Below are 10,254 nucleotides of genomic sequence, written 5' to 3'. Positions count from 1 at the left end.
GGGACGGGCCGACCGGCCGGGAGCGCGAAAGCCGGGTGGCGGCCGGCGGGGGGTGGGGAGCGCAGAGGAGAAATGGGGAACAATGCGAGTGAGCAACTTCAGGAAGTCATTGTGAAAGAAAGCTGGGAAGAGCTGGGCGGCCGAGCGAGCCGGGCGCTCTGACAAGTGCCTGCGCGGCCCGCGCCCGGGGCGGCGTCTGCGGCGACGGTCCTGGGTCCCCGCGGAGCGCAGCCGAGCCCGGGCGGGACGCTTGGCCGCGGCGAGGGGGCCGAGCCGGCGAGCCCGGCTCCGAGGTTGCTCTTGGCGCCCGAGGATCGGTCTTGGAACCCCAGAGTGCGACGCACACATCCACGTGAGTGTTTCCAGGTAGAATTTCCGTAGGAAAACTTGGATGAAAAAAAGAGAGAGAAAGAAAGAAAAGACGAGGCGGTTAGATGTGTAAGTCCTGGTTTCACTCGGGTCCGCCTCTCCTCTCTGGGGACAGTGGGAGCGCTGACTTTTGTCAAAGCCTGGGCCACTTGGTGCTGTGACTGCAGGTGCAGGGCAGGCCGGCGTGGGACACCTTTGAGCCGCCCCGCTGTCCCCGTGGGGAGGACGCCGTGGTCCCGGTCATGTTTAAATCCATCTACGCTTATATAGTGAGATCACGGAAGTCAGCCTTTATAAAGTCATTCATAACGCGCTTTCTTTTCTCATTTTTGACGTGAGAGCTTTTTGTTTATACTGTAAAATAAATAGATCGAGTCTGAGCTTGCTTTCCGCAAAACTGGAATTATCCCGGTTTGAAAAGTTGGTAGTACTTTTGCCGAGTGCCGTTTTGGCTGTCAGGTTACGAAACCCCTCGGTCAAAAGGCGTCGGGTTACTTGCGACTGTATTTGAAACGTGTTTGAAAAATTCGTCAAGGATCCTTGGTGATTCCTAAGGAATCTCCTGAAGGTGTGATTGTTTTTTCTTCTAAGTTGGAGGCACGGAGTGTAGCATCTGGAGAAGCAAAAAGGGTTACGATTCGATTCGCAGGGTCTGATCCGGCACTTCCAAATGCAGCTTTCAAATGCAGTTTCCATTCTCTCTGGACAGCAGCCCCCGGAGTGAATGTCAAGGCCCTGTGCTTCCCTCAATTTCAACACTCAAAATTCCCCACCCGGCTCCCCACGGGGTATTTCAGCTTTGAGGTACCTTATTTTAAACTTGGAAAGACAAACTGGTATTGAAGAAATATCTCCTTAACCGTCTGTTAAAAGTTAAAAAAAAAAAAAGGAAGCTGAAAATTATTATGCATAATATTTAAACTTTCATGGAAATTTCAGTGATTTTAAGGATTGGTTCACTTTGGTTATGAGTTGAGGGGAGAGTGGAACCTGCAGGAAACGGTCTGAGCCTCTTGAATTCACTGCTTTGTTTGAAGATGTTTATTTGATGAGGTCATTTGGATTCATCTTTTATGTGGGATTTTTAAAGTAATAATTCAAGTATTATGTATATTATATGTGTTGCAATTGTTTCAGTGACAAATTAGATTATTTGATATGTGGCTTAAAATTTAAGCAGTCACAGATATCTCTAACCGGAAGATTACTTGCTTACATTCCAGATTATACAGAACGTGTTAAAAAATAATTTGTGTGCACAGATATAAATAATGATGTTGCATTTAAAAATCCTATATAACTTGGGTTTGATATAGTGTATCCGATTTCAAAACTTCCCATGGTCATACATGTTTATACCTTTTTTACATGGGGAAAAAAATGTGTTTCCTGGCCTCAAAGTCCACCAGAGCTGAAGACCAAAACATGTCACTGAGTTAAATGGTCAGGTTTTCTTCCCGTCCTGTTTCTTGGTGATAGTTGAAAGCAGGAGTTTCAGAAACTTCTCCGTGCTTCTTTAATTCATCAATATTTTAATCAAAGTGCTACATCTTGGGAAACTACATATCCTTGGAAATTCAGTACCATCGTAACAATAAAAGCCCATCATCACGGCCTCATGGGATGAGCCCACAGGTCCGTGAATCAAAGTATGTTGCATTTGGGTCTTTTGAGAAGTGTGTCTGAAGTCTCCTGAGAGAAGGTAACCAGTGGTTTTCTTGCAGCCATTTCCCTTGTTGAAAATTAAGATCACAGCCAATTTCCTGGCCAAGAGGCTGCAGCCAGTAGTGCTGGAATGGACCACTGTGTCTTCCTCACTGGAGGCCTAGAGTCTGAGGATCGTGGTTCTTTGGTTTGGGGATCTTTTCCCCTTGGCTTGGATTTGTGTGTCTCACGTTGGGTCATGTGTAGGAGCATATCGTCAATATAAACGTCAAACTCTTGAAGTTTGAGAGGACCCGGAGTATATATACAGTCTACTACGTGCCATGCTGTGAAACACCTCCACCCCACCTGTCCACGTGTCGTGTGTATCCTTCACGGTTACATGTGTATTAATAAATACAGGAAATAAAGACATTATGTGACCATATGCACACAGACACACACAGGGAGTACACACAGCGTGGGGAGAGACGCAGGGGGCAGAGTGGGAGAGGGTTATAACATCAAACACACCTGACCTGAGTACTAAAGCACCTCCTTTTTGGGTTTGTTGGTTGGTTTGTTTGATTTTTACCTTTTACTAAAACAAGATAGATTTTCCTGCTTGGAATGGTGAATTTAAGCATAAGTGACGTTAGTACTCTGGGTGTCTGCCTCACGTATTTGCAGTTAACCCAGAATTCATCAAGGGTAGCAGCGTTCAGAGGCATTTTTGTTTCTTTTTCCCTCCTCTAATATTTGTCATTATGAAATAATTTCACTATGAAATAACTCTTGGTTTTGTTGCCTTATTTGAATGGAGATTTATATCAGTGGATCCAGCTCACAGAGAGCAACACTTTAGGGTTGACTGGCAGCCCTTGCTATTTCTCTTTTTTTTAATTATTATTTTTAAAAATTCATTGAAGCATAGTGGATTTACAGTGTTGTGTTAATTTCTGCTATTTCTACACACATTTTTGGGTGCTGTGACTCCCACTTGTGGCCATAAGACGCTGCCCCTCCTGCCCTGATGGTTACCGTTAGTCCCTGTCTGGTGTCAGTCCGTTTACCTGCAGAGCCCGCAGGCGTGCGTGTGGCATCATTCCATGTCACTGGAGAAAACACAAGATGTAAAAGCGACAGGTGACCCATCCTTTGAGGCTGACAAGGGGAGAACCGTTGATCCAGTTGACACCTTGAGACGGATCATTCTGGTTTTGCTCAGAACAGGCACATGTACACGTGTGATCCAGACCTTGGGCAGGTTGCGTTTCAGAGCGTAGGCATTACACACACACACACACACACACACACATTTAAAATCCAGATGAGGAGGGAGACAGGAATAGGGTTCATCAGGGACGTGGGCCTCCCAAAGCAGACTTGAGCCACACCAACAAAACTGGTGTTATGGGGTCGACCAGATGCCCACCATGGTTTCTCCACGGAGACCTGGCATGTTGTTGTTCTTTGCAGTGTAATAAATGACTCTGCACTGCAGGTTATCTTTCTGCATCTCCTGTTATATATGTTCACGTCCTTCCATTTTCAGTGTCGTTGCTTTAATAGCTTGTGTTTGACATCACTTTGAAACGTTTGATGATATTCTAACAAATATTTGTAAGATGTTATGAAACATTAAAAGTGAAATGCTGCATTATTACAAGTGAAACAGAGCAAACAAAAGAAGCTTTGCAGAGAGCCGCAGGGTGGAGAGGTGGGCAGGGCCCACCCTGCTTTGGCGTGTGTCTGGTTAGAGGCGGGGAGCCACTCCTGAGAAGGGCCTGGTGGGGAGGAAGCCCAGGCCTCCTCTGCAGGAAATGGCCTCATCCCTTGAGTCCGTCTTTTTTGCCTTCTCCTGTTTTGCTGCAATGAACAGGTGGTGGATGCCTTGGGTGCCTCCCATGATCCACCTGGGGATGAACTGTGAAAAGTGGTGAAAACCCCGAGTTCCAGGCCTGGGGGCCACCTGCCTTCCCCGCCACAGGCCTGGCTCTGTCTCCCTTCTCCCAGGGCCGTTTGTGTCTGCCTTTGGGGCGCTCAGACTGCCTGTTGACTAAAAGAGATCCCTCTCCCACCCACCGCAAGCCCGCCAAGTCAGACGTCCTAATCTGTGAACCCATTTTGGTCAGGACAGGAAGCACGGGCTCCCTTCCTGCCCGTGTTTTCCTGAGAGAAAACTACCTTCCCTCCTTTTTTGCATATTTGGCAAATGGGCCCACCTTCCTCTCCGCCCCAGTGGAAGGCGAGAAGGGCAGTGACGAGGCGAAGGAGACAGCAGGGTCCCTTCCAGGTGGCTGAGTCCAGGGGCTTCTGCGCAGCTCAGGGTCCGAAGGCCCCAGGCCTCCAAGGTAGGACTGGGGTGCAGCCCCCCTGGGTCTCCAGGGGCCACAGGCTCCTGGGTGAGATCGCCCATTTCTTTGCTGCTTTTCCACAGATGGGATGTTCCCAGCATGCACTCTCCTCCTTCCCAGGGCAGCCTACGACCCAGCCCCTGCCCGGCACCCCTCCCGTTGTCTGTCCTGGGTGATGGAGAGCCTCATTACCTTCCATGTGCTCTCTCTGCTTTCGGGGGTCCCCGCTCCACCTCCTGATGGCTTACGGCGCAGGGCCACGGCTTAACGAATTGCTGAAGATGGGCCCTAATGAGTGGGAAAGCTCCTCCTTCATCTTTTCTCATTCAAGTGTGCAATGATTCGTTTTTCTTCAGCAGTCAGCTCACTGCTAAAAGAAATCTGACTCTCTTCCTGCCATGTTCGCGCCAAAAGTGAGCTCTCACGGACGTGCAGTTGGTGCAGGGCTTCTGGGGTGTGTTGAGGGCAGGTGCAGTGTGCGAGGGTCCCAGCTTTGTTATTTAATCCCTTCCCTCCCTCCTTCCTCTCTGTCTCTGCCTCTGTCTCTCCATCTTCCTTCTGTCTCTCATGTGTGGGGTTTTTGCAGAGACAACTAAGAACTACATAAAGAATTTGTAAATGACCTTACACATACTGAAATAGACTTCTGGGCTCCATTGTTGAGTTCACATGCTAAAATTGACACTCTAAAGCTTTTCGGGCAGTTTGAAACTGTCTAAAATTGAACAAGATGGTTTGGATTAGAGTCCTTTTCTAAAGCTAGGGGTTCCACGGTGAATATTGATTCATCAGTTTTTGGTAAATTTTTGTTGTTACATCAGACTTTCACTGGCACACTTGGAGCAAATGAAATAGCACATAAGACACCTCCTTAGACCAAATGGGAAAAATGTTTAATTTAGAATCTTTAGGAGAAATGAAAATGAGGGATTGATCTCTTATAAGCTGACTTTGGAGGCACTCTGAAATGAACTCCAGTGCTTTTAATGGAAACTAGAAAGAGCCGGCGACCCCCTGGTGTGAGCCCCACTTTGAGCCTGAAAAAGTGACCTTTTCTTCCTCCTTTGTGCTGGGTTTTGTGTAGGGCAGTGATATTCAAAGAGATCCACAGTGAAAACATATTGATAAATTGTGTATCCTACTTCATTAAATTAAAAATCATACTGCTAATTATCTCAGGTTGTTAGAGATAAGGCAATTAATTACCATTTAAAAATGGTTTAGAAATTTCTCGTGCATTTCTACCTGCGTTTTCTTGCTTCTGTCTGGAGTTGTGTTTGTTTAACCTGAATTTCAAGAATTTTCAGTTTAATTTAGAGCAGATAGCCTTTTGTAAAAGAAATGTAATTTGCTGGAAAAAAAAAAGGTAAAACATTGAAAATAAATAATTTAAACTTATTTAAGGGCTGCAGAAAAATCTGACTGTAGTTTTTAAAATGAGTTTTCCTATATTTTGCTCCCTGATGGATGTGAGCATTTTCTGCCTGATTATACATAAAGATGTGCTGATTTTGTAGGCCTGAAAACGAGGAAGTTGTAAGCCTCTGTGAGGTTCTACTGACGACACCCCCCCCCCCCCGGGTTTGCATGAGGACATTGTGGGCTAAAGGTTGTGGATGACAGACCGGGCTCCAAGCAGTCCTCGTTGGGCCTGATACCCACTGGGAGAGCATATCCATATGGACCCTGTTACGTGTTCTATTATGTTGGGCATTTTGTCCTCGGGATCCTACAAGGTTCGGGTTACAGGATAGCTCAGCTCTCTGTCCGTCACCGAATACAATGGAAATCTAGAACTTTTCTTGCTAATTTGGTCCAACTAAAGAACCCATTCAGAATATCAAGTGGTATTCTTCTCTGTGATTATTTTAGTTACTGTCAGTAGCAATCACTGTTACCAAATCATTGATACATTTGTACTTCCTTTACCCTTCTCAGACACAACTGAACTTGACTTCAGCTGACCCATTTGAAGCTGGGGTGACCAAAGTAAATTCCCAAAGTACTGAAGCTGCTAAGAGATTAAGCTAGGATTTAAGGAGCCTGATTTTTGAATTTACATTCTGTGTACTATGAACTTGGTTTTGAAAAGTGAATAGAGATGATTTTTTAAGAATTTTTATAAGTTACTTCATTTTAATTCATCACAGCTGATAATTTAATTCATTACAGCTGATAATTTTGGGGTGTTGTAAACAGAACTGATCTCAGAATGTGAGTCCTTTAGGGAGAATTTCCCATTAACCTGGAAACCACATGGCCTTAACATGGGGAGTCAGCCGTCAGGATGTCGGCACCCATTTCTCTCTGGAGCCAGCATCCTATGATGCTCTGAAACACATTTTCTCTCTCTGTTTGCATCTAGATTTGTAGCTCTTGTTTTCCCACCAGCTAGGCAGGAGAGACTTTTCTAAATTCAAAAAAAAAAAAAAAAGGTTATATGGTAAACTGGATGGTGTCCTTAGTGGGAAAATCAACAATAGCTTTTCAGTTGTTGTTGATAAATAGATATGTATGGATTGCAAACACTGGGTGTTCCTGTGGGGATTAGCATAATTTTACTCCCTTGGGTCTAAATAACATAAATATAGCTTTAAAAAGAAGTCCAATGGCCTTTGTAGAAACCTCAGTATGACAGGTATGTTTTTTGGAGTGTTATGGGTATACACGTGGATTTTCCTACCATATACAGTTTTAATTTTGAATTTTTCATGTCCACATAAAACTTCACTGCTAAGAAGGCAAGAGGAGATACTGTATTCTTCGTGACAGCATCTTGCCTTGCTGAGTAAAAAGCTGAGTTCATATTGTAACTTTGTATTTATCTATTTTATAAAAAATGAAAAACAATCTTTGAAAAATAATAGGAACACAAAAACTATTCCTGGGTTCCTCTGTCTCTTCACTTTATTTTTTTTTTTTTTTTTTTTTTTTTTTTTTTAATGTCTGAAACATTTATATTAACATGTTTCCATACAAATAACCCAATGAAAGTTTAGTATTAGTTGTTTTGTTTGTTTTTTTATACTGCAGGTTCTTATTAGGCATCAGTTTTATACACATCAGTGTATACATGTCAATCCCAATCGCCCAATTCAGCACACCACCATCCCCACCCCACCGCAGTTTTCCCCCCTTGGTGTCCATATGTCCATTCTCTACATCTGTGTCTCAACTTCTGCCCTGCAAACTGGCTCATCTGTACCATTTTTCTAGGTTCCGCATACATGCATTAATATACGATATTTGTTTTTCTCTTTCTGACTTACTTCACTCTGTATGACAGTCTCTAGATCCATCCACGTCTCAACAAATGACTCAATTTCGTTCCTTTTTATGGCTGAGTAATATTCCATTGTATATATGTACCACATCTTCTTTATCCATTCGTCTGTTGATGGGCATTTAGGTTGCTTCCATGACCTGGCTATTGTAAATAGTGCTGCAATGAACATTCGGGTGCATGTGTCTTTTTGAATTACGGTTTTCTCTGGGTATATGCCCAGTCTTCACTTTATAATGACAAGAGATCAACACTTATGAGAATATCCGTGTAAATCATTATTTTGGTCCAGTTCCTACGTTTTTCTTTAAAGATGGAGATGTCACTTTTGTTGCACAGTTGCTGGCCAAGCATGAAGTCTTCTAAAATCGGGAAGAAGGTAGAAGAAAATGATCTAAACTTAGACTTTTTACTTAAGTGATGAAGTGTAAAAGGCCATTTATATTTGAGGAAGCGACTTAGGAAATGGCCTCTGATGACGGCCAGAATCAGGAAAAGTCCTCTGAAAGAGTATGTAAATTCTGAGTGTGTCTGCCTCTCCCAGGGTTGCTGAATAAACAGCAGTTACTGTTAGTAGTTTGAGAGCCAGTGTACAGGGGTGCACACATGAGCGGGTCCAGACACACAATAGTTCTGCAGTGCTGGACCTTCCTGGGGCACTTGAAACCCAGCTCTGGACCTGTTTTGAAAGCACAAACTCTCTCCAGCTCCATTTTCTGTATTATTTTCTGATTTCTAATATTTCACATCTTTTTTCCTGCCTCACTTCGAGACAGGTAGCTCCATGATGGCTTTTACAAATAGTCTCATGGTCCTTTTCATTCTGTATTAAATCCCTCCTCACTAAGAATGTTTTCAGACAGCAGGGTTTTCAGCTGTTTTTTGAAGAGGCTTCCCGAGTTCCCCCTGACCCTTCCTCTTTTGCATATCAGTTCCTGCCCCTAGAAAAAAAATGTGAGGACAGAATTGCACATGGGAGCTAATTTGCCCTCAAAAAGCAGGTTCACAGCAGAACAAACCGCTGGAGGAAGAGTTCTCTGTAGCTCAGTTTAAAAAAAGGGTGTGTGTGTGTGTGTGTTTGTGTGTGTGTGTGTGAATGGCTCAGTTAAATATGGGGGAGGGGGGGTGTGAAAGCCAAATTGGATTCCCTGCCATCCTGTTTAAATCTTGTTTTTCATTGTTATTTGCACCAGCCCTAATCTCTGTGGAATAATCATGAAAATGTGTAGATTGGCAGCTAATTTTTGAAAAATGAAAAGACTCAGAAATGGAATAACTGGGGTCCGAAGTTGTTACGTTCACCCGACCTGTTTTGTCAAGTTGTTAGGAAAACCTCTATGGTCCCCAGAACCAGACACAGAGACCCTGCATGTTGCCTTTGCTTTCTCTTGGAAAGTTTCCTTTTTTAAGATACAGTGTAATTCACAGTGATAGGGTAGATTTGCAAAAATAAAATCTACCAGTCTGAAGATCAAAAGACTTTCTCTCAGCAGGAATAATGGGTTTTATTAAAGAGCTCTGTGACCTAAAACATTTTAAATAGATTATAGGCTTGGCCCGTGTTCCCCCTTCAAAATAAGCGTCATTGAGACTATAAGGAAATAACCCCAAACGTAACTCTAGTGCAACCTCACTCATCAGGGAGGAAAATAACCAATAGCATCCATTTGACCAAATAACCAGAATTTAACTGTATTGTAGAAGTTTTGTGATGAAGTTTGCCTTAATTGCAGAGTGTTACAAAGAACATGCTTATTTTCTGTGAAGATACAGGTAACACCCATTCCTTGTCCGTTTATACGTTTAAAATTTGGGACCGCTGCCCAAGTGGTCCTGGGTTCAGATCTCAGCTCTGTTGTCTGTTTAGATGTGTGGCCTTGGGCAGAATGCTTCTTTCTTAGCCTCGGTTTTCTCATCTACAAAATGGAAAGAATAATATGGATTATGTATAAGAAGAAGAATACAGGTTAATTGTAAGGGTTAAAGATGCACACTTAGCAAATGGGGATTGAATACTACATCTACCGTGGACACTCTGCTGGGCACTCAGATAAGACAGAGGACAAGGTGGGTGGTGTCCAGGCCTGTGGGGATTAGCAGCGAAATGCCAGGCGCATGGTAGTTGCTTCAAGAAAGCGAACTAACCCCAGTATCGTTTCCTTTCCCTCTTTTTCTGGCATATATAAGGCACTCAAGAAAGGCTATGAAATATTTCTGGGCAGAAACTCACCCATGTGGTTCATCATAGCACATTTGTTGTGCTGTGTACTTAATTATTTAATCGCCATTAATCAGGGTGGCTTGGAGAGTCATCAAATTGTGGTTCGTGACAAGCATCTGGCTTTTAATCTTGACTTCATTAATCCAGACTCACCTTTTTGGATTGTGGAAAAGCCCTGGCACCTCAGGGAAAGTGCTGTGAGGGGAGGCGGCTGAGGAGGGTCTGGGGACCCCCACTCTCCCCGGCCCTTCCCACCTGTGTGGTCCTCGCAGGTTCTCGCCGAGCCGCTCTTCGAGCTGCTTGCTCTCCGGCGGGTAGAAATGGGGCCACTCGTCCTGGAGATGTGCCCGGGCTCCTCACTCGGAAGCCACAACTGCCCA

At 44.2% G+C, this 10,254-nt stretch overlaps 1 protein-coding gene across 4 annotated transcripts in view; it reads left to right on the top strand.

The window, feature by feature from the left end:
* The first annotated feature begins 271 nt into the window (after positions 1-271).
* IKZF1 (IKAROS family zinc finger 1) overlaps positions 272-10,254 on the top strand; it is an 86,911-nt gene continuing 76,928 nt past the window's right edge. For all 4 annotated transcript variants that reach the window (XM_059932916.1, XM_059932915.1, XM_059932914.1 and 1 more), the window contains exon 1: positions 272-352. The gene's annotated coding sequence lies outside the window, so the exon portion shown is untranslated. The remainder of the gene's footprint in view (positions 353-10,254) is intronic.

The sequence above is a fragment of the Balaenoptera ricei genome, chromosome 9, assembly GCF_028023285.1.
Source record: "Balaenoptera ricei isolate mBalRic1 chromosome 9, mBalRic1.hap2, whole genome shotgun sequence".
Lineage (NCBI taxonomy): Eukaryota > Metazoa > Chordata > Mammalia > Artiodactyla > Balaenopteridae > Balaenoptera > Balaenoptera ricei.
This window is presented reverse-complemented; position numbering and strand designations above follow the sequence as displayed.